The sequence below is a fragment of the Emydura macquarii genome, unplaced genomic scaffold (genome assembly GCF_026122565.2).
Source record: "Emydura macquarii macquarii isolate MOO-44397 ecotype Brisbane River unplaced genomic scaffold, CSIRO-AGI_Emac_v2 contig_3108, whole genome shotgun sequence".
Taxonomy (NCBI): Eukaryota; Metazoa; Chordata; order Testudines; family Chelidae; genus Emydura; species Emydura macquarii.
The window spans coordinates 3,839,586-3,867,348 of NW_027133245.1; the positions used below are offsets into that span (position 1 = coordinate 3,839,586).

At 39.0% G+C, this 27,763-nt stretch overlaps 1 long non-coding RNA gene across 1 annotated transcript in view; it reads right to left on the reverse strand.

Moving 5' to 3' along the window:
- LOC137141628 (uncharacterized) overlaps window positions 1-27,763 on the reverse strand; it is a 219,123-nt gene that overhangs the window by 74,753 nt on the left and 116,607 nt on the right. The window lies entirely within an intron of this gene.

A 27,763-nucleotide genomic window follows, 5' to 3' on the forward strand; every position in this document is an offset into this window, starting at 1 on the left:
ATTAAGTATCCCTTTTGAACTTTTCAATTTTGAAAAAAATTTATTCTCTAAATTAGTAAAGCAAGCAAGATAAGGAATCCTGCAAAGTTATTACTAGGAGTCTGTTTTATGTCTATGACTTGTATTTGTCTCCCGGGTTTAAGTGTTTATTTTTAATTCTGGCTGTTTGGAACATTGTGGGGAGTTAGGGGAGGTATACAAAGAGATGAGATCAGGTAAGCAGTGTGGTTAGAGATGATGATATATGGCTTGTTTAAACTGCTGTGCTCTTGGGCTTCCATATCCTTCTGAATTCACCAGGGGCATTATCTGGGTAAGAAACAATATTTTCAGGAGTCATTTAGCCCTTCCCAGGATTCTGTTTTTGGACCCAATGATTATCTCCCACTTTTAGGACATGTTTCCTCATCTTAAGCATTTGTGATATTTAGAGACACTTGCCAGCTTCTCACCCCTAAGGAGCCTCCAGCTAAACACAAACTTAGTATTTTTGTAAAACAGCTCCCTGATAATAGTCTTTACTAAGTCTGAGATTGATTAAATATTAATAGTAAAATCTTCTGCACATTTCTTTCTTAATCCTCTGAGGTTTTTCTTTTATTCATAGTTTCTCAACTGTTTGATATACTCAGTTCTTTTAAGATAAGTGAATGCAAAAACTAACAATAGTGTACCAGGAAAATTGGGAAATCAAGCACTCAGATATATAACCATTCCAAAATGATAAGAGTCCAGATCCTAGCTTAATTTGAGTCCAGGACAGAACTTCCATTGATACTGGAAATAGCAAGACAGGGTCTAAGGTTTCTGATACAACAATAACTCAACCAAGTTTCAAATATCTTAGATATCTGAAGGCACTAATGAAGTAAGGCACTACAAAAAACTACATATGTGCAATTTAGCCAAATTGATGTTTTGGAACTTCTTGATTTCTAAGTGTTTAGTGCCTCAGATTCAACGCTGTCCAGCTTCAATATTAGTTTTTAATTCACTTTCCCTTGTGTTTTTATGTTACGAGAGAGAAAAACGGAACAGGAAATTGAGCTACTAAATCACATTAAGATTGGATTATGCCCTATGTTCAGGAAGTATTGGAGCTGCACCAGTCAAGAGGAAGATCCAGGAGATATTGTGTACATTGGCATTTAAATGACTCAGATGCACTGGGGCTGCTTGACTGCCGCACTACCTTTCACAGAATCAGGGAAATGTAGGGCTGGGAAGGATTTCAATGTCACCAAGTCCAGCTTCCTGCATTGTGGCAGATCTAAGTAAACCTAGACACACCCTCACCCCACCCCCGACAGGGTTTTTAACATCCTCCAATGATGGAGATTCCACAACCCCTCTTGGAAGTCTATTCCAGAACTTAAGTTCCCTTATAGTTAGAGAGTTTTTCCTAATATCTAACCTAAATCTGCCTTGCTGCAAATTGAGCCCATTACTTCTAGTCCTATCCTTCAGTGGGCATACAGAACAACTGATCATATTCCTCTTTATATCAGCCCTTAATATATCTGAAGACTTAACAGGTCTCCCTCAGCTTTCTTTTCTCAAGACTAAACACGCCCTTTTTTTTTTTAATCTTTTCTCATTGGTCAAGTTTCCTAAACCTTTATAATTTTTGTTGCCCTCCTCCAGACTCTCTCTAATTTGTTCACATCTTCCTTAAAGTTTGGTGCCCAGAAATGGAAACAGTAATCCATCTGAGGCCTCCCCCCAGCACCCAGTAGAATGAGACAATTACCTCCGGTGTCTTACATATGACACTCCTGATAATACATCCTAGAATATTAGCGTTTTTCGCAGCTACATCGCAACATTGAGTCATTCAGTTTGTGATCCACTATTAACCCTACCCAGATTCTTTCCAGCAGCACCAACTTCTAGCCAGTTATTCTCCATTTTATGGTTATGCATTTGCTTTTTTCTTCCTAAGTATAGTACTTTGCACTTGTCTTTTATTGAATTTCATCTTGTTGAATTCAGACCAATTTTCCAATTTGTCAAAGTCATTTGGAATTCTAATCCTGTCTTCCAAAGTCCTTGCAAGCCCTCTCTCCTTAGTGTCATCTAACAATTTTATAAGCATACTATCATCTGGATTATCTAAGTCATTAATGAAAATATTTAATAGTATTGAACTCAAGACTAACTCCTGCAGGACCCATGGTATATGTCCTCCCAGTTTGGCAGCGAACCACTGATACTAAATACAATCTTTCAACCAATTGTACACCCACTTTATAGTAATTTAATCTAAATCACATTTTCCTATTGCTTATGAAAATGTTACATGGAACTGTGCCATACTAGCCATACTAAAAATAAAGATATATTACATCTTCCCGCCTATCCACTAGGTCAGTATCCTTGTCAAAGAATTGGTCTTGATGAATCCATGCTAGCTATTCCTTATAATCCTATTATACTCCAGGTGATTATAAATGTATTGTTTAATAATTTGTTCCAGTATCTTCCCAGATATTGAAATTAGGCTGATTCGTCTCTAATTCCCTGGCCCTCCCTGTTCCCATTTTTAAAAATAGGTACTATGTATGTCCTTCTCCAGTCTTCTGGGACCTTGTTCATCCTCCATGAGTTCTCAAAGATAATTTCTAACAATTCCAAGATAACTCCAACCAGTATCTTAAGCACCTTAGGGTGAATATCATCAGCCCCTCCGATTGAATATATCTAATATCTACATGTTCTTTATCCTGTTCATTCCCTATTTTGATCTGTGTTCCTTCTCCTTCTTGTTAATATTGTGTTGAGTATTTGGTCACCATTAACCTATGTATTGAAGATTGATGCAAAAATGGCATTACACACCTCAGCTTTCTTGATGTCACCAGTTATTAGCTTTCCTTCCCGCGTAAGAAGAGGAACTACACCTTCCTTTGTCTTTCTCTTGCTCCTAATGTATTTATTTAAAGAACCTCTTCTTTTATGCCCTTTGCTAGGTATAATTCATTTTGTACATTTGCCTTTCTTATTTGGTTCCTACATGCTTGTTCTATTCTTTTGTACTCAGCTTTAGCAATTTGTTCATGTTTCCACTTTTTGTACAAGTCCGTTTTGATTTTTAGCTCATTAAAGAGTTCCTTATGCACCCATAATGGACTCATTATTCTTCCTACCTTTCCTTCTCATCAGGATAGTTTGCAGATGTGCCTTTAATATTGTCCCTTAAGAAACTGTCTGCTCTCCTGAACTCCTTTTTTCTCTTTGATTTTTCTTACCATGGGATCTTACTTACCAGTTCTGAATTTGTTAAAATCTGCTTTTTTTTAAATCCATTGTCCTCATTCTGCTGTTCTCACTTCTTCCTTTGCTTAGAATCGTGAAATCTATCACTTCAAGATTACTTTCACCCACATTCCTTCCACCTTCAGATTCACTACCAATTCCCCCGTTGATGAGAAACAAAACTAAAATCTCTATGCCCCTGTTTACTTCCTTCACTTTCTGAAACAAAGTTTCAATATTGTCCCCAATACATTCCCAAAACGTAATGGAAATTTTGTGTTTTGCCATATTACTTTTCCAACAGATGCCTGGGTAGTTAAAGTCCCCAATTACTGCCAGATCTTGTGTTTTGGATATTTCTATTTGTTCTAGAAATGCCTCATTCACCTCCTCTTCCTGATCTGATGGTCTATAGTAGGTCCACACAATCATGTCACCCTTATTTTTTTACCCCTTTTATCTTTGCCCAGAGACTCTCAACTAGCCTGTCTCCCACTTCCTTCTGGGCCTCAGAACAAGCGTATATATTCTTCATGTATACAGCAAACCCACCTCCCTTTGTACCCTGCCTCTCATGCCTGAACAAGCTATACCCCTCTATAACCATATTCCAGTCATGAGATTTATCCTGCCATGTCTCCGTGATGCCAATTAAATCACAACTTAGCTTATGTACTAATAGTTTCAATTCTTCCCATTTATTCTCGATATTCCTTGCATTTGTGTATAGACATGTATGATGCCAAACAGATTCCCCACTCATTTCTCCCTTGTTGTTCCTATGACCCTACTGTATTTTTCCATGTTCCCCACTCCCAAAATCCAACACTCTGTTAAGGTCACCTTTTCTTATATTTATCCGTGGGTTTTTGTCACCTGCTCCCTTTGAACCTCATTTAAAGCTCTCACTAGATGGGCAAGTTAGAGCGTGAAGGTGCTCTTCCCCTTTTAGTACCTTCCAGAAGGTGGACCTTCCCAGAAGACCTTCTTCCCAGAACAGCATCCAGTGGTCAAGGAAGCCAAAGCCCTTCAATTGATACCAACTATGCAGCCAGGCATTCATCTCCAGGATGCATATATATGCCTTTACTCTTAACTGGGAGGATGGATGAGGACACGACCAGGACCCCCCAAATCCTTCACCTTCACTCCCAGAAGCCTGTAGTGACTGCTGAACACTCCCAGTATTTCTGCCTTCTGCCTTTATTTGCTTGTGAAACTGGAAATATCTCCATAAAGATTACTTGGACTGTCCTCTTCTTCAACTCTCTTTCAAAGTCCTTGAAGACTTCTATTATCTGTAAAATTCCATGTGATGCTGTGTTATTGGTTCCATTGTGTATCACCACTGGTAGAGCCAGGCCAGATGACTTCATAATCTCTCCCAATCTTGCAGAAACATCTCGCATTTTCACTCCAGGGAGACAGCCCACCAACCTGTTGTCTTCATGCCTTTGCTGAATTTTCTGTCTACCCTTACTATGGAGTCACTGATGACGATTGCTTGCCTTCTTAGAATGGCTGATGAACCTGTCTTGATAGCTGGTTGGTTCATACCCCATAGACGCCCATCCGGTAAATCTTCTGTAGCTTTCTGTTTTGTTATTTCAGAGACAGATTCCTCAGTAGTTGACCCACTAAGTACCTAATAATGATTTGATACTTCTAGCTGATTGAATGCTGGTTCTTTTTCCCCTTTTGGTTACAAAAAGCCAGTCCACTTCTTTAGTTTCTACTCTTTCTAGTTCTTTTATAGCCTGTCCTTCCACTTCCGGCATCTGTGTTTTCTAAATCTGGTTGTCCAGGAATTCTTCATTTTCTCAGATGCTACATAATGTGGAAACCTGTGTTTCCAGAATCTGTATCTCCTCCTCCAATGTGTACACTAGCATGCATTTCATGCAGCAGAAATACCTTCTGCCTTCCAGAAGAAGGGAATGCATAGTACAGGCAAGGCAGGTCATAACAGTTCTCCTGTTGGCCACCTCCACTACCTTGTGAGGAGTTATACTTCAATGGAAAGACCACACTCCTTCTCCAAAATCCCTTCAAAACCGCCCTTAGTGAGACAAGTGGGCAGCAGTGACAAGAGAGAGAGAAGCAGCACAGGGAAAGTCATTAATACCGAAAACCCCAAAGATCACTTAATAAATACCAGCAACTCGACATCAAGATCACGCCCAGCGTGAGGACACACTACACCCTACTCAGTGCCCAACATCATCTTATCCTTTAAACTGCTTTCTACACTTATATCTTATTCTTGTACAATTTATTTAGTTATGACCCTGTAACACGAAGCATGCCTGTATTCACACTTTATACATTATTGTAATAACCTTTGTACAAAATGTGCCATTTGAGGTATCACTTGAAAACTAATAACTCACTGATCAGAAATATTCTTGCATGATGTATGTAGGCAATAGGTATTATGAATTATTAATATATGTTGGAATTATAACTAAAGTGTGTGTGATCAAGATCTGTCAGGGGGAGTTGTTAAACAGGTGTATCCTAAACAAAGGAATGTTTACCTCAATTTACATATAAGCTGTAAGCAGACTGTCAAGCTAACAAGTGTTGAAGGCAAACTTCACATTATTAAGTTGGGTAGAAGACAGCAGGAGAGAGAAGCTTGGTCTGTGTTTTACTTTTCAGAAGAATCAATTTCAAAGGTTTACCGGGTTATAAAGACCAGGGCCTGAACCTCAAGTGATAAGCAACTGAATGAACTGATTTGTGTGCAATATTACTGTATTATAAAAGTGTACAGAGCTAGTGAAAGTGAAAGCTAGTGACACACCGGTGTTTAATATTGTGAAATGTATGCATTAACACTATGTAAGGCATTATGGATACTAATTGGTATTAGACTGTACAGACTGCCCTGACAGGAGGGAATGTCACAGCTATGTACCTGTCTTCTATGTAAACTAAGCATGATGGAATAAACAACAACAGAAGCCTAATTTACATAAAAATCATACAGGGGGATGGGAAGCCCACAGGAAGGGAAGAATAGCCTGAGGTCATCTTGCCTCTTGATACAAGTTCATTGTACTTTGGAAGATATAAAAAAAACACAAGCCATCTTTGGCTATCACTAAACAGACACAAGAGGCCAGAGCAAGCTGAGAAAGAGGGATCCTTCAACCAAGGAGGGGTTGAAGTCTCTGAAACTGAATATAGGTGAGAAACCTCTTTCACCTAGGAAAACAAGAAAGCCAGCACCTTACTTTTGTGGAAAGTCCTGACAGAAGAAAAGTCAGTCATGGATGGGAAGAAGAAGAAGAAGAAGAAGAAGAAGAAGAAGAAGAACTGACTGGCAAGAGAAACCATGGTGAACAAAGGCTGTTTCTTATTAGATTAAATTTTAGACTTTTAAAAGTATTTTTGTTTTACTTGTAACTCCTTGTAATTCCTTTACACTTGACCTCGCTTACTCTTATATATATTTTGTTCATTGATTTATTTCATTTTTACCATAAACCAACTCAGTGCTGTATTTAAAGGGAAGGGTGTATTTACCGCGCAGTTAACTTAATAAGCTGTGATGTGTCTTTAAAGGAACAACCAAACCTTTTTATTTCTCTGAGCTGACAAAGGGAAGAAGGGCTGTACTCTTCAGGGCACATGGTTTTGAGGAATTTTGGGACTGGGTGTGTGTTGGAATCACCTTGCAAGTAGTATAACCAATGCTGATGAAAGCCAGAGTGGGGCAGCAGACACGCTTCTGGGGTCAGAGATGCTGAACCAGGGCTGTTTAGCAACACTTAGACTCAGGGTCCTATTTTATTATCAGTGACAGAAGGGAAAATGGAATATCTGAAATAAAATGTTTCAGGTATTCTGTATGTGGATTCATTTTTCACTAACCTCCTACAATGATCTGGATTTTTGTAGAATCTTGTGGAACCTTCCAGACTTTCTGAGAACTACGTTTTCCTCGAACCTTCTAGAACGTTGTCAGTCATGCCTTCGCGGGTATATAAGGGGTGGGGCATCATCAGCCAGCAAGATACAAGAACGAACTGAAGTGAAGTGAGAGCCCAGCTGCGATATTGTGAACCTTTTTTTATTGTATAATTGTGAAAGTGTACTTCTGTTTGAGACTTGAATAGTGTAAGTAGTGATTTAAAAAGGACATAATGAGACACCAGAGATATCTATCGAACCCCTATCTACACAACAATATATAAGAAATACTGTTACTTCTTTTGCCATGCTTAAAACATAATGTTTGATTACTTTCTAGGACTGCAGAACATAGACTTTTGTTCTCCCTAATACTGTTTGTTTTCCCCTGTAGAAAATAAAATATGTCCCAAGGAAGCCTTCAGGAAGTCGGTATAGGAAGCGAAAAGCTCAATTGCAATCTAGTTCGCAGCAAGGGGCAAATTTGATGGGAAAATATCTGAAACAGAATAACATAGACTGGGTTTAAGAAAGTAGTGATCATCCCAATGCAGAAGAAATTGAGAAGCAAAGCATAAATGATGGAAGTCCTGTTACTAAGGAATGAGTAGATTTACCTGGAGATAAGAAATGGAAATGTGAAGAAAGTGATGGAGAATCGTCCAATTTTCCTGGTGGCAGAAAGAAGAATGATGAGAAAGAAGAATGTGGCTCACATGAAAAGGAGAGTAATGTCAAAGAAAAATCTGGTCTACATGAAAAGGATAGAAATGATAAAGAAGACTCAGTCTCACATGATGACAGAAACAAATGAGAAAAATTACTAATCAATACATCACAAATCAATACATCAGATCCTATTTTATTGCCAGCAATCCAAAATGCTGCCAATAGGGATTGTACAACTTTGAACAGGCTGGTTGAAATTGTGGATATGATGTTTCAGGTAAATGAGCAGAAGAACACTTCTCAAAATCACACTGTGAAAGACTGCTCGAGAATGGTGAGAAACTGAATCAGTGTTGGCTAGTTTTCTCAAAATCAACTGACGAAGTCTTCTGTTTTTGTTGCAAAATATTTCACAAGAATGCAAAATTGATGCTTGCACTTTCAGGATACAATTACTGGCATAACTTAGCTGACAAGCTGAAGCAACATGAAAAGTCACCCGGCCATTTTACGGCCTACTCTAAATGGATAGAAGTAGAGTCCACGCTCAAGCTGAATAAATACATAGACACAGAAAACCAGCACATTATTAATGTACAAACCCAGCACTGGAAGAACATGCTCGAGCGTCTGATCTCAATTATCCTTTTCCTTGCAAAGAATAATTTGGCTTTCCTGGGCTCATTGGATAAGTTGTTCACTGAGCATAATGATAATTTCCTTGGTTTGGTAGAGCTTCTTGGGAAATACAACGATGTAATGCGTGAGCACCTACATCAAATAGTTTGTAAAGAAGCTATTGACCATTACTGCAGCAATTCAAAATGAATTGATTGACCTTATGGCAAGGAACGTGCTTGATAACGTATTGATGTAGCATGGCAAAACGAAGTACTATGCTGTAATAATGGACTGCACTCCCGACCTTAGTCACAATGAAAAGATGTCATTTACAGTAAGATTTGTTGATGACAACAATGTTCTTTATCCAAACAAAGGAACGCTTTATCTGTTTCCAGTCTGTGGACAGCTCTACTGCAAAAGGCCTAACAGAACTGTTTATGATGGTTTTGAATGAGAATAAAATAAAGCTTCAGGACTGCTGCAGGCAACGCTACGACAACGCGAACATAAAGGGAAGAAACAGCAGCTTTCAGGCAAAGATCCTTGCGCTCAATCCTGGAGCTTTCTTCATGCCTTGTGGCTGCCATTTTCTCAACCTGGTCAGATGTAGCATCATCTTCTTTAGATCCATTAGCTCTCTTCAGAGTACTGCAGAGGATATACATGCTGTTTTCAGCATCAGTAATCAGGTTGAAGATCCTCATGGACAGTGCTACAAGTCTGACCATGAAGCTGCTAAATGACACTCACTGGGAGAGCCACATTGACAGTATAAGGCCCGTGGGGTACTTAGTGACTGAGGTTTACGATGCCCTGATGGAACTGTCTAAGTCAATTAAAGCCGAGGCTCAAATCCAATACAAGGCGCAAAGCCTGGCAAACCATGTCACTGACTTCAAATTTCAGGTTTCAATTGTGGTTTGGCACAATATCCTGTTCCAAGTAAATGTTTTAAGCAAAGCATTACAAACTCAGTCGATGGACATTGCGACCATTACTACTTTGATGAGAACCTGCCTTGATTTCATTGTGGCCTACAGACATAACGGATTGGAAGATGTCACCATTGTTGCCAAATGTCAGAAAATTTAGGAGTTGAGCCTGTCTTCAAGGAAACTTGTATTCATCGGAAGAACATGAATGCACAGTTTGGTTACAAGGGCAGAGATGAAGTGATGGGAAGCTCAGAAAAAAAATCCAAGGAATTTTTTTGCTCACTCATTGACACTGCGCAAGTGTCCATCGAAGAAAGGTTCAGACAAATGAAGCACTACATAAATACCTGGGGGGTTGCATGACCTTAGTAAGCTGCCAGAGGGCAGGAAAACACTCTTGAACAATTGTATGGATCTTCACTGGATGTTGACACATGGGAAATGTTCAGACATCAGCAATAAAGACCTTTATGTCAAATTAGACAACATCGGTCACATTTTGCTACATGGGAAGCCCTTTACACTCCAAGTTCTCCAATTCATTCATGATGCAGAGCTAAAGGACACTTTTCCTAATGTGTGGATAGCTTTGAGGATTCTACTCATGCTGCTGGTCACAGTCACAAGAGGTGAATGCAGCTTTTTGAAGCTCAGGCTTATTAAAATATATCTTCAATTAACAATGGCTAATTAGAGACTGACATAGATTGCTATTTTGTCACTTGAAAATGCTATTGGCCTGTCTTTGGATATCTCTCTGATACTGTTCGCAAGGACAAAGGCGAGAAAAGCTACCTTTTGAACTAAAGGACTAGAGTTAACATTCTAGGCTGTCACCCACTGTAACAGTATATAATACTGGTCCACCTAATGTTGGTGCACAGTTCAATTTCTGGATGTTAGTACATTTCAGTTATTCTTAAAATGAAAATGTTTCTATAAGCTTAGAGGAAACAAATATTTTTAATTTGCTTATACATGGCATGAATAAATACAGCATGCAATTTTATCGTCTTATATGACAGGGATAAACTATGCGTGCAAATCATGCATCAAAGTCATGAAATGGTCTGCAAATGCAATAAAAAATAAGGTACTCTAAAGTTTAACAAATAGAGAGGGGTTGCCGAAGACACTCATTGCCAGGAATGGTCTAGAGCTGGCCCTGAAGGCAGGCAGTGACAATTCCTCACTGGTCTGGATTGCACCCTAGCCAGAATGTGACAGACCCATGAGACCTATTCTATATTTTAGTAATTTTTTTGCTTAACAGATCACGGCTTTATTATTCCCTTTGACCGCAGGGGAGGTGTTGACATAATAGCTATGCTAATACAAGCCAGAAGGTTGATGTTTCAGTTCAGATTGCAAGGCTCTATTGAATAAGGCTGGATGGGCTCAGAAAAATGAGCCAAATTTATCTACCTAATACCATGGTGTAAAGCCATTGAAATCACTCAAGCACATATACCAGGGGAGATTGTCTGCAGTAAATATTCCTCAGACAGTGGCTCCAGCCTTACTTCTTTGTTCAAAGAAAAAACTGAGCTTTGTCTAGTGGTGATGTTTCCACATTCCAGATTTTTGTCCCTTCTCTAGTCAGTGCATAATAATCAGTGCCACTGCCATCATATTCTAAATTCTGCCTTGGCACTTCACATACAGAGACAAATCACCGATTACCTTATAGTACGTCCCATGTAAAGCAGGCTGTTTGATTTTTCTCATGGATATAAAAACTAAAGCCACCTTAGTGGAACAACTGGCAAAGTAAAAAAAAAAATGTTCCAGTCCCAACCATTTTGACAGCATCCCATTAATCAGTTGCTTGGAAAAGGCAGAATAAAGTAAAATAAAGCTTCATGTTAGGAGGTCTGAATAACTGATGGACGATCCCATGAACTGTGGCTACATCCTAGATCCTCACCACTTCATATTCATTTAGGAGTATTTTTACTTGGGTAAGTGACTATGAATCAATTTGCCTGCTGAGGAAAATATATTTGAAGCAAATAGTAGCTGGGAAGGGAGGTTGAAAGTGATACTGCTGGCTGCCCAAATGACATACTAAAAGGGCAGCTGGCCACACTACAGAGACCAACAGCATCACAACCACAGCACAATTTTTTACTTCTAGAACTTCCTTTCTGTCAAGCATATAAATTTTGATTCTACCAAGTATATATCCGTCACTCTTTGCAGTTATATGGGCACCTCCCTGCTGTACCACAGCTGCTACTACCTGTTTTCACTTCCTTCCAATACACAAAATGTCTTTTTGAGTGGAATGTATTTTCCACAAATCTACTTATCTGCAACTTTCATACTGAAACCAAAACCAAATGAAATTCAGAAGCATTGTATATTAATTGGCATGGTTATACGTAACGCAGTAAGATTGCTTAATCAACTCCTGCTACAATAGAATATTTTGGATTGGATGGAGCACCACTGGAATACCAGCTAGTTCCTTCCCCAACAATATGGCAGGATCCTAATGAGCTACAGCATATATTTCAGTGGGATTGCAGCACTGAAGCAGAGAGGAAAAATTGGCTGTAATATCTCTACTGAACCATTTCAATAGTTGATTATCATATTTTAACGGTAGGCCAATTTCTGCCTGTTAGTATGTGTGGACTGCAGTTGTGGAAGCAGCATGTCAATCTTCAGGCATAGTCTGGTCTCCCATAATCACACAGTAATTATTTGCTTAATTTCTCATAGGATGCTCCAGAAACACCTAGTTAAACTGTGAACAACAATGAAGACAGTTTTAGAATAACTTCATACTATTATTTATTTATACCACTGTAGCAACTAAGGACTTATATCACAGAACAGGATCCCATTGCACTAGACACAGTACAAACAAATACAAAGACAGTCCCTTTCCAGACAACTCACAATTCAGGATTCAGACAATACACATAAGGTGACTAAACAGAAAAATGAGGAAAGGGATATGTGAAGGTAATAGCAGAGGTAGGTGCATTTGCATAAATTAATAATCACAGCAATCTAACTTGTAGGTGATTATTAGCCTAACCAATGTTTTTAAGTCTATATTAACAAAATGGTTGCCTTTTATCTGCATGTGACAGTTGCAAAGTAAACATTTGCAGAAATACTCAGCATTGGTCTGTTCTTTCTGAAGTCAATGGTTAAATTCCCATCAATTTCAATGAGAGTGGAGCTATGCCAACACCGAGCACTTTTAACAATCCAATTCTTGGAGAATTCTGAAATATTTCATCACTGGCTGATTTTTATTACGTTTATAATCTTTCAAAAGCCAAAATTTAACAGAGACGAGCTTGTTTCATTAGAATATTTTGTCAAAGGATGGTCCCATGCCTAGCCAGGTCGTTCTGCATAACCAATCCATTTAAAAGAAATGAAGAAGAAAACCTGACTTATGAAATGTCTTCATAAAGGGTGGTAACACATTTAATAAAATCAGGTGAACAAGTGGATTAATGAATCATTGTCTCAGGAGGAAACAAAGCATAAGGCAAACCATGAAGACAGTGAAAATGTAGGAAAATAAGGAAAAATTTTGAACACCTGGGTCTTTTTGTATGAATCAGGAAGAATGTGTAACTACAGGGCTGTTTCAAATGTGGATAGCCAAGTTTATAATAAAGAGGCTTTTATCAGGACTGAATGGAGATATTCTAGGACACAAAATGATATCTGGCTAAGTATAGTTCCCATTTTTTAATGTGTTGAATGATAGCTAAAACTGGCCTGTCTTTCATGTACATCCTGAGGCACACAAAGGATTAAGAAGAGTCAAGCTGGCCGCATGACAGCATGAAAATTATTTTCTACCCCAAAGTAAAAATATTCAATATGTTACTTTTGTCTATTATACAAACTCATTTAGAGAAAATAAAATACCAAGGCTTGGATATCACAAAGATGTAGAAATCCTGAGTTTAGATGACTACAATATAATAGCCAACCGCTCTAGCTGTGAAAATGTACTAGCAGTTGACAAAGTACAACCAAGGGAATAGGAGCCACAGTGACTAGGAAACTATATTCTGCTCTCAAAAGAGCGTTATTTAATAATAAATAAGGCAAACAAAGGAACTTCCACAAAGGAAACATCACTGTCTATGGAAATCTTGATTGTATACTATGGATTTAGCTCTCTTATTTTTGTTGTATAAATACTAAGAAAAAAAAACCAAAGAAAAACAGCCTGCAAGAGAACAGCAGCAGTTCAAGCAGTGTGGTAAAGGAGTCATGAGGAGTTCAAGGTAGAGGGAAGGTCTCAGCAGTATCTCCTATCATGGAGAATAATACAGCTGGCCTCTGACAAAACAGGGCAATGGAAGAGCAGGGCTAGGGCAAAGGAAACAGTGGGATGAGATTCAGGATTCAGCCTTTGACTGATATTTGCATCTGTGCAGCCAGTGTAAGGAGGAAATATGCCAGCCAGACTGACCTGTCAGCAGCATGGTGCTGAAGTTTACAGACATGTGAGATGATTATCTCAGCATAAAATAGGTATAAAATGTTCTCTCCTTAAAAGAGAAGTGGGGGGAGGAGTGTCACTTTGCAAGAAGGAAAAATAATATGCACATTCATAATGTCACCATTATAGAGAGATGACAAGATAGACCTAGGTTGTTTCATATTAGTAGATGCTCAGTGCTGAGCAATAGTAGAAAACTGCTTCTGGAAATTTTGAGGAGAGTATGAATGTTAAACTGGCATAAATCCATAGTAATCTCAATGAGATTAAACCACTGTATGAGCCTAATCCAAAACCCAGTGAAATCAAAGGAAGTCCTTCCATTGATATCAATGGGCACTGGATCAGACCCTATCTGAAAAGAGAATCAGGCCCACTGCTATTATTAAGTCATAAGCATGAACAAGATTAAATAAAAGGTGCAATATGTAGAGGGTAGTTCATCTGGAATTAGGGGAAACTGCCAGAATTGCAGGACCTGGGGGACAGCTTTAAAAGCAATGTTTAAAATTAGAAGTAGACTTCATGAAAGTATTTCTCTGGGACTGACTGATATTAGAGTCCCAATAGTGCCTAAGGCAGCAGAAGTGAAAAATGCAGTGCTCTGATGGGGAGAAATCTAGCATTGAAATCTAATGTGAAACTGAAAATTTGTCACTTTAAATGGCTTGGTTTTATGTTAGAGCTGATAAAAAGGTGGTCAGGAGAACCAGCAAAAAGTTTAGGCAAAAGTGAGGGAAAAAATAATTTGTCAACATTTTCTATGGCAGGACCTATTTTGTCTAATATTTTCCATCCAAAATTTTTGATTTTGGAGGAAAATATTTTGACTTTTGGACATTCAGTTTCCAATAAAATATTGAAATTGAAAGCAGACACTTTTCAAAAGAGAATTGTTTTTGTCAGAACATTTTTTCTGTGTTTGACAAACAGTTGCAACAAGAAAAGTTTTGATCAGTCTGAGTGTATAGCTTAGTTCTTACCTGGTAAGAAATAAAGCAGACACCAAACTAGCAAATCTCATTCTATCACTTCCAGACTGAGCATGAGACACAGCCACTGTACTAAAAAGTAAAAGACAGAATTGTGAAGGAAACAGAGGTCAAGAGAATGATGCATGAATCATCACAATAGCATACAGTCAGCTTTATGTTTCCAAAGCACTATATAAACATAATTATTCCTCACAATCTGAGGTAGGTAAATTAGTTTTTCAGTTTTACAGAAGTTAATTGGCTTTCCCAGAATGACACAAGACATCCATGGCATAATCAGTGTTAGCAGGCTCTTAGCCCCATGTTTCTTCTTTCATCCGATACAAGCTGCTTCAGATTAACAGAGGAACAGAGGAGACAGAATAATCAATCCAGAAATTCCTACACACCCTGAGGAATTACTTAAAATAAGATGTCCATAAACTACAAGAAATGCCAGCAAATTTGACAGAAATCACAATTCTAGGTCCAACAAATTTTGCAACATGATTGAATGCAAACATACCTCTCACAGTACGAGACAGCAGAAGCAGCGATATATTCACACGTGAGTCATATGGGCCAAGGCACAAGACAACAGTGAATGAGGTTAAGTATCAAGAAAGAGGAAGCTGAAAAAAAGATGTTTCATTTTCATTTTGGTAGACTCATTCATTTGACTGTGGGCCACTAGATGATTCCCTGATCAGCTGGACACTATGTTCAAGGTGTTCTTGCATATTCTTGAAGATTTGCCTGTTTACCCCTTTCAGACCCAATGTAATAAATAGCAGATTACTAATGAAGGCAGATTTTTACTTCTTGTCCTTGGAGGAAACAGGATGCCAAGAAAGGGAGGACAGCAACATGTGTGGTGTCAGGCCAAAACAACAAAATAATAATCCATCATTGATCTGGAACAGAATGCAGCCTACCAATTAAAGAAAGATTTTAGCTAAACTGAGATTATTTGAAATTTAAGGGTGAAAAATCAATCAAGTTTAGTTAAAGATTATTTGCCAAATCCTCTTCTCCATTACATCACTGAAAATACATTGATGTCACTGGGGTTGCACCAGTGTAGCTGACAGCAGAATTGGAACCATTATTTTGTATCATAAAAATGTAGTCTCTTCAAATTATCAAAGGCTTTAGTCTCAAAGACTTTTATGCATACCACAGTGCTCATAAAAATGGAAAGGATTGATATGGGATAAAGAGAACCTCTGGGTACACTGCCATGATTCATATTTTAAACTCTTGACCTTGATAGTCTTTTTTAAAGTAATTATTTGTTTTAGCCACAATTAAAGAGCACAGATAAGCCAAAACTGTTTATCAGGATCTTAAAATAATATATAGCGGAAAAGCCTTTTTACAGTACAAATAGGAAAGATTTATTTTATCAGGTATTATTTATTTTCTGTGCTTGTTTACTTGCTTGTAAAAGTTCAAACACAGTGTGGGGGTTAAAAGTTGAATTGTAGGATCTGTGAAATGAAATGATTTCTAATTGATTTTCTTGCTTAAAATAACCTGAACGAGAGCATTTTCTTTAGGCCCTGATCTTCCAGTATGATGCATGATGAGGAGGACCCTCTGTGTCTATGCAGAGCCCTATTGATTTCAGTGATGATCCAAATGGGTGTATAGAGATCCAGCTTTGTACATTGCATTGCAGGACCAAAGCCTTCATTGACATATTGCCCAATCCAGCTCCCACTGATTTTTAGAATGCTTGTGGGACTGGATCTTTAATGTATGATAGTTCTCCCGGGAAGCAGGAGTGGGCGTTTTGTGTTTTGCAGAGCAAAGCCTCTGTGATAACAAATGTGACTGCAGAAAATCAAAATGATTTCTTTAAAAATATCTTTCTTTATGAAAACAAGGAATAATATAACCAGAAAAACAGGTTTCGATCCCTTCAATTTGATTCTACAGCAACACATCTGTGTTACAGAATCTTTCCATAAGGAAGTAATGATCATTCAGAAATAATAATCAAAAGTACCTTTGCCTAAATGAATCCTCATAAGAGGATCCCACTGTAAATCACTGTCTTTAGAGTCAATAAAAAGTGTTAATAACATCTCAGGTTAACATTACAAAAACTATAGTTTGACAGTTAAGTCACATATAACATTAGTCTCTGTCAAATAAGGTAGCCCATCTTAGCAATACAGGCACTATCCTACTCACTGTAAAGTCAATGGGAGTTCTGATGATAAGATGAGTACAGCTATCTATAATGTTGTTTTTGATATTGAACTAATGTTCCAATAATAGTTGACTGCTATAGCTACATTTCCAGTTACTGTAAACTTTTATTGCATTTTATTTTGCAGTATTAACAGCATCATACATGTATAATGATTCACTGTCTATTTCTATGGGATTTTATTCATAGATTCAGATTTCAGTGGTTGTCTGATGGCCAAAAGAGGGGGCTTGGGAAAGATTTCTTCCAGGATATGGCCCACATCAAGAAAGAGTTGTAAATCTTTGATGATATCCCATGTGGGTTTTAGTGTGGGGTGGTAGGTGACAGTTAAGGGTGCGTGGTCAGTTGGGTTATTTCCCCCTGTATTCAAGCAGTTTCTCCTGAAGTATCTGGGTGGCCCGTTTCATGATGTGATCTACTTCTCTGGTGGAGCATCCTTGTTTAGTAAAAGTGGTTTCAAGTGGGTTTCGGTGTGTCTCTTCGACTTTCTTTCAGAGCAAATTCTGTGGTATATGAGTACCTGGCTGTAGAAAACAGATTTCTTGGTGCATCTGGGGTGGTTGCTGAATCAATGAGGTTTTTGTATATGGTTGTATATAAGATTCCGTTGCTGAAGCTGATCCCTGTGTTTCGGAAGCCAGTGCAGGAGTGTTCTAGAGAGAGTTTGATGGATGGGTGATGGAATCAGGACCTGCAGCACAGCGAGCATCTGAGCAGCCTAACAAATGCAGCTAACCTGAAGTAGGCTCCCTGACTGGCACCATTGCCATATTGGTTGAAAGAGTCAGCAGACCGATTCTAAGCCCAGCAGCTGCCACAGCAATTCAGTGGCTGTTCAAAGCATTTGCCTTTGGCTGTGATAGCTCCTCTGCCTGCTTGTTCCCAGCCTTGCTGTTGTCCTGTTCTTGCTTTGGACCAAGTTTTACCCCCACCTTACTCCAGGTAACCTGGTCCTGGGCCTCAGATGGTCTTATCTGTCTTATGAGTCTATTACAAGATGGGTGGGTGAGGTTCTGCCTCAAGCAATTTGTAAGAGGTTAGACGAAATTATCATGATGGTCCCTTCTGACCTTAGAGTCTAAGTGTTTTAAAAGACATTATGTCACCAGTTAATGGGAAAATCAATATAAAATCCCCTATAAAAATGATTAATGGGAAAACTCTAGCACAATAAAGCCAGTAGCTCAAACACTTATCCATCAGCAAAATAAAAATAAATTCAGATTTATGATAATTAAATGCATCTCTTTCTTCTCCTCTGCCAGTCTAAAGACAAATGATTTTATTCTTCTTGCAAACAAGGTAATTACAGCAACATTCCTATTATGGAACTGGACAATAGGTCAGCTAATTATCTTCTGAAATCTAAGCCTTCATAGAGGACAAGTTACTTTAAAGCTCATCAAGATGAAACCCATTTGAAATATTTAAAATTTTATATTAGAAAAAGCCTGTATGCTAATATGAGCTATTATCACAAAGGGAAGGCAAAAGTGTTTCCTTTCACCTTCTCCTTAACCTAGAGCATAAAAACAACTTAATCCTTACTCTAGTGTTGCCTGTTAGTTTTCTGATACCGTCTATGTTTTAAAACTTATTCAGTATTGTAACTCAAGAAGCTCTGGCTCCTTTTCCCAATTTCTCTCCTCAAGGCACAATCCTGAATACTCCCCCTTCTGGATCCATCTCCCTACCCTGAGGGATTGTCTCAATTCTGAACCATTTGAGGGTGAAATTCAACCAAGCACAGAGGGACTGGAGCAAGTCAGCACACAAGCCCTTCAATAAGGCTGTACAGGTGAAGAAGCCACATTTGGGGTTTCTGCACCCCCTGCTTGTCAGTTCTGAGAAGATTGGGAAAGAGAACCAGACTGGAAAGGAAACATCAGATCCACAATTGTGCAGATTCAATAGTCCAAACCCTCTGCACAGGTATGCAAAGGGGCAACAGGTATTAATCTAATCCATGAAATAAAACACTCCCCACCCCATTACTTTTTTTTTTTAAATTGACCAGCTCCAGACTGGACTAGCAGGTGTGCAAGGACTGAGCTGAAGCCACCATTCCTTGCCTTTGAAGAGATAAATTCCACCTCCTCCCCACAACACCTTGTGAAAGTCCCTGCACAAAGAACAAATCCATACAATAATGAGCATGACAGTAAAAAGGGTTTATGTATGAAAAGAACCCACTGTCAGAGATTTCTCATAATGACCGGATTTGTTCTCAGGGAGAAGTTTCTTGGAAAATATTCTTGTATCTACACAGTCTGAAGAACCAAACTTATAACAAAAGTAAAATGGGATTTAATGCCCTATATCTATTATCTGTTATAAATTGATGATTGACTGTCATCTGTGTCTTGCTCTAGTCTGTGTCAAAAGCATAATATGAGATTTTTGTGGTTAGCAGACCTCAGGGTATTTTAGGGTTGTGTTTGTTTTTTAACACCACGTTTACTTTTGTTTCATATTCCCTTTGTCTGATGCCCTGCTAGCTGTTCTCATACTTCAGTTATCTTCTTCCTTTGTTTGTCTTGTCGTTCCATCATTTATCTATTGCCCAAAGTCGCAGCCTTTCCAATAGAAGGCATTTGAAGAACCTCAGTTAAATAAAGTCTTTCTAGATTCAAATACTTTTGCAAATAAATCTATACCAACATTCTTCCATAAACTGTTGGAAAGCATGATTTCCCCATCAATTTTCCATAATTTAAAATCTAAAGTTATTGAATGTAAGTTAAACAATGGTCAGACAATGACTCACTGCTTCTGGTCTGAGGAATGTTGCTTTCTGATGTTTCCTGTAATTTTTACCAGCTTTTTAAAATAAATTATCACAGTATGAAGAATTGATGGCCATGCTCATAGTGCTTTAGGATTCATTTGTCAATAGACCACAGAATTTCAATGTATGCAAACTAGTGTTATATACAACTCAGTTCCACAAGACCACTTTCTTCCTCATTTCACTCTACCCTTTAAGTTAGACCCAGGGATGTTCACTCTAACCTTTATAGGGACTCAGGGATCTTTATTGTCATTGTTGGAGACAGAAAAGTAGCCAGGTTTTAGCTTTTGTTTATTTCATTTTATTTAAATACAGTTGTAGTGGACTGAGGTTCGAAGCTGTGAACTCTGCATCCTTGCAAATCAATAGAGCTACAGCAAACAGTGCTTTATCTTGTAGAGTGTCCCAGAAAAATAGCCCTCTGGAAGGCTTTAGTGGTCCTTACTGAGCACAAAAGCCAGGGAGTTTAGGTCCTGCCTAATTCTCCTGCAAGCAGAGGAGGGTATAGGAACATAGGACTGGAATGGACCTCCTGGATAATAAAGTCCAGTCTCCTACTATTAGCTGAAACCTCATCATATAACCTCATTAATAAACTTATCAAACTTCACCTAAAAACCAGTTAAGTTGTTTGCCCTCTCTACTCCTATTCAAAGTTCATTCCAGAACCTCACTCCACTGGTGGCTAGAAGCCTTCCTCTGATTTCCAGCCTGAATTTATTCATTGGCCAGTTTATACCCATTTGTTCTTTTGCCAATATTGTCATTTAGTTTGAACAGCTTTTCTCCTTCCCTGGGTTTTTTACTTCCCTGATGTATTTTATAGAGACAAATCATATCCCCCTTTAGTCTTCTTTAAGACTAAACATGACAATTTTAGTCTTCTCTCATTAAACAAGTTCTCCATTCCTCTGCTCATCCTAGTAGTCCTTCTTTATACATGTTCCTCTCTGAATTCTTTTCTTGAACATAGGTGACCAGAGATGTACACAGTATTCCAAATGAGTTCTTACCAGTACTTTGTACAGTGGCATTAATACTATCCTCTCTCTACTAGAAAAACCTCACCTGACACACTTGCCTTTTCACAGCCACATCACATTGGTGGCTCAGTTATCTTGCAATCAACTATTACAACTTTCTCCGCCTCCTCTGTCACTTCCAAACTTTCTCCACCTCCTCTGTCACTTCCAGCTGATGAACCCTCATCATATAAGAGACTAATAAGAATTGCTACAAGTGCATGACCTGGCATTTTCTACTATTAAATTTCACCTCATTTCTATTACTCCAGTCCTCAAGATCATGCAATTCTTCCTGTATAATATTCCAAACCTCCTGTGTACTGACAATGTCTCCCAACTTTGTCTCATCAGCAAATCTCATTAGCACATTGCTTTTTGTACCAGTATCATTAATGACATATTTAATGAAAATATTAAAATCAGTCAGTCCCAAGACCGAGCCTTGAGGAACTCCACTAGTAACCTTTCTCCATCCTGATAGATCTCCTTCCAAGCACAATCTGTTTTCATTTCCCCTTTAGCCAGTTTCTTACCCACTTAACAATTCTTGTACTAATCCCCTAGCTGTCTTTTCCAGCTTAGCTTGTAATTTCCCATGTGATACCATGTCAAATGCTTTACTGAATCCCAGATAGATTAAACTAGTGCATTTCTCTTCTCTAAAAAACAAGTTATTTTATCTAAGAAAGATATATTAGTCTGGCATAATCTATTTTTGGTAAATGTATGTTGTATTTTAGCCTAATTTCCATTTACTTCCATGTTTTTATTTTTTCCTTCAAAATTTGTTCTAAATCCCTACATGCTATTGTGGCTGAACTAACGGGTCTGTATTTTCCTGGATCATTTCCCCCTCCCCTTTTAAATATAAGTACTACATTTGCTATTCTCTAATCTACTGCAGATTTGATTAAAATCCTTGTTACTGGACCTGCAATTTCATGTGCCAGTTCTTTCTGTATTCTGGATGGAGATTATCCCATGGTGACTTTTTGGGATTCAACCCAGGCTGTGTCCCAGCCTGCCCTCTATCCTGGTTGCCTTAAATGCTCTGCTGTCTGTGGCCCAGACACCAACTGCCAGCAGACAAACATGCACTTCCCTGAGTGTTTGTGTGCTGTGCAGCCCTGGGTCAGCACTCTGACCCCAGGAGCCTGCCTCCAATACAACAGCCCCACCTGGTCTCCACCAGCCTTGGATGCTACTGGCCAGGTGACCCCAACACACTCCCAGACCCAAATTTCCCCCAAACCATCTGCCTTGAAAATTCCAGCCCTCTCTTGGAACACTCAGAATAAATAAGGTTTGTTGCTCCTTTAAAGGACAAAAGCACAGCTTGTCATTTTAACTGGAGGAAACAACTGTTTCAATTCAAATGCATTGGGGTGGTTGAGCTCACAACTAAAACAAGTTTATTAGCAAAAAGAGGTTTTGATTGGTTTCAAAGTACGAGGGATAAAGACAAAAATGATTACAAGCAAATAAAAGTAAACTACCATTTCTAGTAGCTGAGACTTAGCTCATCAACCTACAGCCTTGGTTCAAGATAGGTGTCTTATCAATCCTTCACCTTTCCAGCCATGGCTGACTTCTATCAGTCAGGACCTTCCACAGAAGTACAAGGTACTGGTTTCCCTTAACTTAAAGGTTCTCTGCTCCTAGGAAGACATCTTTCACCTTTCTTTATGGTGCAGTAACCTTTGAAAAGTGTCTCTCTCAAAGTTCATTGACTCTTCTTCAGGAGACAGGATGACTTCATACTGCTCTTCCCTTCCTTTCGGCTTCCCATCCCACTACAGATTCGTATGTAAATGGAGCATCCATTGTTATGAATCTATATTGCTTACTTTACATTGGAGACCAGTAGATAGCTACTAGGGTGAACAGCTGGCAAGGGTGAAAAATCAGGTCAGGGTGGGGGGTATTAGGTGCCAATATAAGACACAGCCTCAAATATCGGGAATGTCCCTATAAAATTGGGACATCTGGTCACCCTAATAGCTACAATCCCTCCTGTCTGGAGGAAAATCTGTATCTCCCTGTGTTTGGTCACAGACTTTAAAGCATAATATCCATGAGTATCCATAATTCCTCATATAGCATTAATACATACAGACAATGATAGTAATCACCAGTGTGTCACAGGCTTTCATAAAAGACATTACTTTATACAATTTTATAATACAGTAATATTTGCATACAATCAGTTGATTTAACTGCTTATCATTTGAGGTTCAGACCCCACTCAAGGGTCTGTCTTCCCCACTCACTAGGTTGTCTGCTTTGTGTGCCTTTTATGTAAATATAGTTTCATTGTCTCTGCCTGATGACCTGGCTGGTCAAGCAAAGCCAAACAAATATATGTTTCTTTGTCTAGGTGAGACTGGGCTTACGCATTGCTGGCCAAACACATTTTGAGAACAAAATTCTAGACCATATCCATAACTCTTTGTACACACTTCATACATACATAATGGAAAAATATTAATGATGAGTAAGTTATTTTTCCAGTCATAGAAATGTAGAACTGGAAGGAACCTTCATAAGTCATCTAGACCAGTCCCCTGCACTGAGGCAGGACTAAGTATTATCTAGACCATCCCTGCCAGGTATTTGTCTAACCTGTTTTTAAAAACCTGCAACGACAGAGATTCCACAACCTCCATAGCTAATTTGTTCAAATGCTTAAGTACCCTTCCAGTTAGGAAGTTTTTCCTAATGTCAAACCTAAACCTCCCTTGCTGCAATCTAAGCCCATCTTGTCCTGTCCTCAGTAGTAAAGAAGGATAATTTATCACCCTCCTATTTATAACAACCTTCTGTGCACATGCTCAATAGGTGTTTTTGAAGCTGTATAGAAAGCAATTCACCTAGAAAGTCACCCTCCAAGAGTTGAGACAATCAGTGCTTGGGAAGGGGAGAGGAGGTGGTTATAAATACAGGAATTATAGACAGGCCTGTGGACTTAGCACCTGATTGACACAGGATCCAGAGATGTCTGCCAGAATAGCTGAGTCCCAATCCCTGTAGCACTTTGGATATAGGTAAGTGCTATTCCAGCTTTATTTATGGGGAAGCCCATCCTTAGGTAAATGTTTGGTCAATCATTATGTTTTATGGGCCTAGAGGAAGAACATTAGTCACCTCTAGAGGCTACAGAGCATATAGAACTTTCATTTAGCTATCAGCTAAGTGTTCTAAACTAGGAGTCTGTCTCTTCGAGAGAATGGGGCAGCACTTAGTGTGGGGAGGGTTTCTGAACTCTTGCCTGATTCAGCTGAATTTATGAGGAAAAATAGTGCTTTGTAGAGAGATCCTTGTAGAAATCCAGGGAATGGATATTTTATATGCTTATTCCAATCCCTGTACCACTTTTGCTACAGGCTACAAATTTCTTTCAACAACAAACAGAGGTGACTAGTCAGCTATTAACCCAAGGGCAAGAATGCTGCTAGCTGTGGAAATCCCCAGACTGTTTGCCGATAGGTCTCTGAAATATTTGGAAAAGAACTGAGAGGCTGCCATTCTTCCCAAGCTCTACAGAGCTCAGGTGATACATACCACATATTATGGTCATCCTATAAAGATTGAGAAGTCATCGCTGAAAGAAAATCAGAGAGTGATATGTTTATGTGTGCATACTAAAGTATAGAAGTGTAGATGTTACACTGAGACTTCTTCCTGAATATATGTAACAGCAACAAAGAGGGCAGAGGGGACTCTGTATAAGATGTAGATTTACTGCCTAACAGCTTTTTATTGTAAAGTTGTAAATAGTATTTGGAATACTATGTATAATATTTTATATCATTTACAGTATTTATGTGTATTAAAAACATTTGTTTTTACTAAAACTATGTGGTTCTCTGTCTCTCCTTGAAGTTGGCTGACAACACCTATTGTATCAGACTTTACACCCAATATCCCTGAGATTTAACACTGTCTAATATTATCTGAAAACACAATACTGGCCAGTGCTTCCAGAATGAGTGAAGATGAGTTGCTGGAAGAAGGAAAGTGTAATAGTTACATAATATTGCCTCAGCATCCTCCGGTCCAGCTACACTCTCATTGTAGTATCTTAAATTAATTAATGTTTGTAAAGAATTCTCTTCACAACACCCTGGTGAGGTGAGATGGTATTATCTCCATTGAATAAATTGTCAAAATATCAACAGATTTTGGGTGCCTGATTTAAGATGCTCTGATTTTTCAGAGTCATTAGCATTTTATAGCGCTCACTTGAAGTTGTGAGTAGTCAGCACTTCTACAAGTGAAACCCCAGGTGACTTAAATTGGGCAACCAGAAAATGAGGTATACCCAGGGACCACCTGTGAAAAGTTTGATTTAAGTGACTTGCCCAGCATCACATAGGAACTCAGTGGCAGAGGCAGGGATAGATCCAGTTCTCTAGGGCAGCATTCAAAGGCCTTAACTATGAAATCATCCTTTTTCTTTCTGCAGTTCCCTGCCTCATTCATCACAAACCCTCCATCTTCTTCAATAAATGAGGTAGGGGTCCCACAAACAACCCTCCTTCACTACACAACCCTGATACATTCCCAGAGCACAGTCTGTCCCGTGCACTGAATGAGGCAGAGTTCCTGTGGAAAAAAATATGAAATAATGTAATTTAAGATTATATCATAATGCATGTATGCAAGAGAGGCAAATTAAGGCTGACCTAAGTGCTTGATTTAGCACCCTTAAAATTATTTTAATGTAGTATTTTTTTTAAAAAATTAAATTTCCCACTTTAAAAAAATTGGAAAATCCAAAACTTTCATTATGTGGAGTCAAACTGTCTCCTTGTGACATTACCCAGAATACAATCTGGACCAATCATAGACTCATTAATAGAATCACAGAAGATGAGAGTTGGAAGGGACCTCAGGAGGTCATCTAGTCCAACCCTCTGCTCAAAGCAGGACCAATCCCAACTAAATCATCCCAGCCAGGGCTTTATCAAATCTTAGAAACCTCTAAGGATGGAGATTCCATCCCCACCCTAGGTAACCCATCTCAGTGCTTCACCACTCTCCTAGTGAAAAAGCTTTTCCTAATATCCAACCTAGACCTCCCCCACTGCAACTTGAGACCATTGCTCCTTGTTCTGTCATCTGCCACCACTCAGAACAGTCTAGCTCCATCCTCCATCGAATCCCCCTTCAGGTAGTTGAAGGCTACTATCAAATCTCTCCTCGCTATTCTTTTCTGCAGACTAACAAGCCTGATTCCCTCAATCTCTCCTCAGAAGTCATGTGCTCAAGCCCCCAAATCATTATCAGTGCCCTCTGCTGGACTCTCTACAATTTGTCCACATCCTTTCTGTAGTGGGGGGGCCCAAAACTGGACACAGTACTCCAACTGTGGCCTCACCAATGCTGAACAGAGGGGAATAATCACTTCCCTCAATCTGCTGACAATTCTCCTACTAATGTAACCCAATATGTCAGTAGCCTTATTGGCAATAAGGGCACACTGTTGGCTCACTGTTGATCCAGTTTCTTGTCCACTGCAACCCCCAGGTCCTTTACTGCAGAAGTGCTGCCTAGCCAGTTAGTCCCCAGTCTGTAGCAGTGCATGGGATTCTTCCATCCTAAGTGCAGGACTCTGCACTTGTCTTTGTTGAACCTTATCAGAATTCTTTTGACCCAATCCTCTAATTTGTCTAGGTCACTCTGTATCCTATCCCTGCCCTTCAGCGTATCTACCAGTGCCCCCAACTTAGTGTCATCTGTAAACTTGCTGAGGGTGCAATCCACCCCATCCTGCAGATCATTAATGAAGATGTTAAACAAAACTGACTCCAGCAGCAACCCCTGGGGCACTCCACTTGATACTGGCTGTCAACTAGACATCCATTGATCACTAACCATTGAGCCTGATGATCTAGCCAGCTTTCTATCCATTTTATAATTCATCACCCAACCCATACTTCTTTAGCTTGCTGATAAGAATACTGTGGGAGACCATATCAAAAGCTTTTGCCAATGAACAGCTGTGTCCCCTCAGTTCTCCACCTGGGAGTGCTTTTCAAATTGCTTTGCTGTGATGGTACCACTCCTGATCCATTCTCACACAGCCTCCAGCATGTAAATTATTCCTAGAGCTGTAGCCAGCCACTCATGAATCACATTGCAGAGTAACACCAGTAAATTCCCTGTCTCAGACTTTCCCAAGACATATACGTCTTGTACTGCCCAGCTCTCTCCCTAGCAATACAAGCTCATATAAAGTTCATCATTTTATTAATAGAAAATGATATGCACAAATCCTGTTATACCCTGGAGTTTCTCAAACAGTTAATCTAAACAGTGGTTTAAATAAAGCAAATTTATTAACCACAGAAAAATAGATTTTAAGTGACTAAGTAATGAGGCATAAAAGTCAGAATTGGTTACAAGAAAATGAAAGTAAAATGCAAATAAAGCCTAACTTAATAAGCTAAAATAAATTCAAAGCAAAGATTTCTCTTGCCACATGTTTCAGTGGTCTTACTGGCTGAATATCTTTTAGTCTGGATTCCTCCCCAAGTCCAATGCTGCTTCCTTTGTTTTTCAAGCATCGTTGATGCCAACGGTAGAGAGAAAGGGAAAGATCATTTAGGGCGTCTGCTCTTCCCTCTTGTAGTTCTTTCTCTTCTTTGAGAACCATCTCCAACTACAGTTCAGGAGACAAAGTCTGTGTGGACAGGAACCCCAAGCTGTTTCTTTGTCAAGATGTAGATTTTTTTGCTCACACCCTTTCCTGCCAAAGAATGGCCACTTAACCAGGTGATGGTCCATTTGATTTTGTTAGCAGCTGGTTGATGTTTTGGCTAGCATTTTGTCTCTGAGGAACTGGTTTGTGACTGCTCCGCAG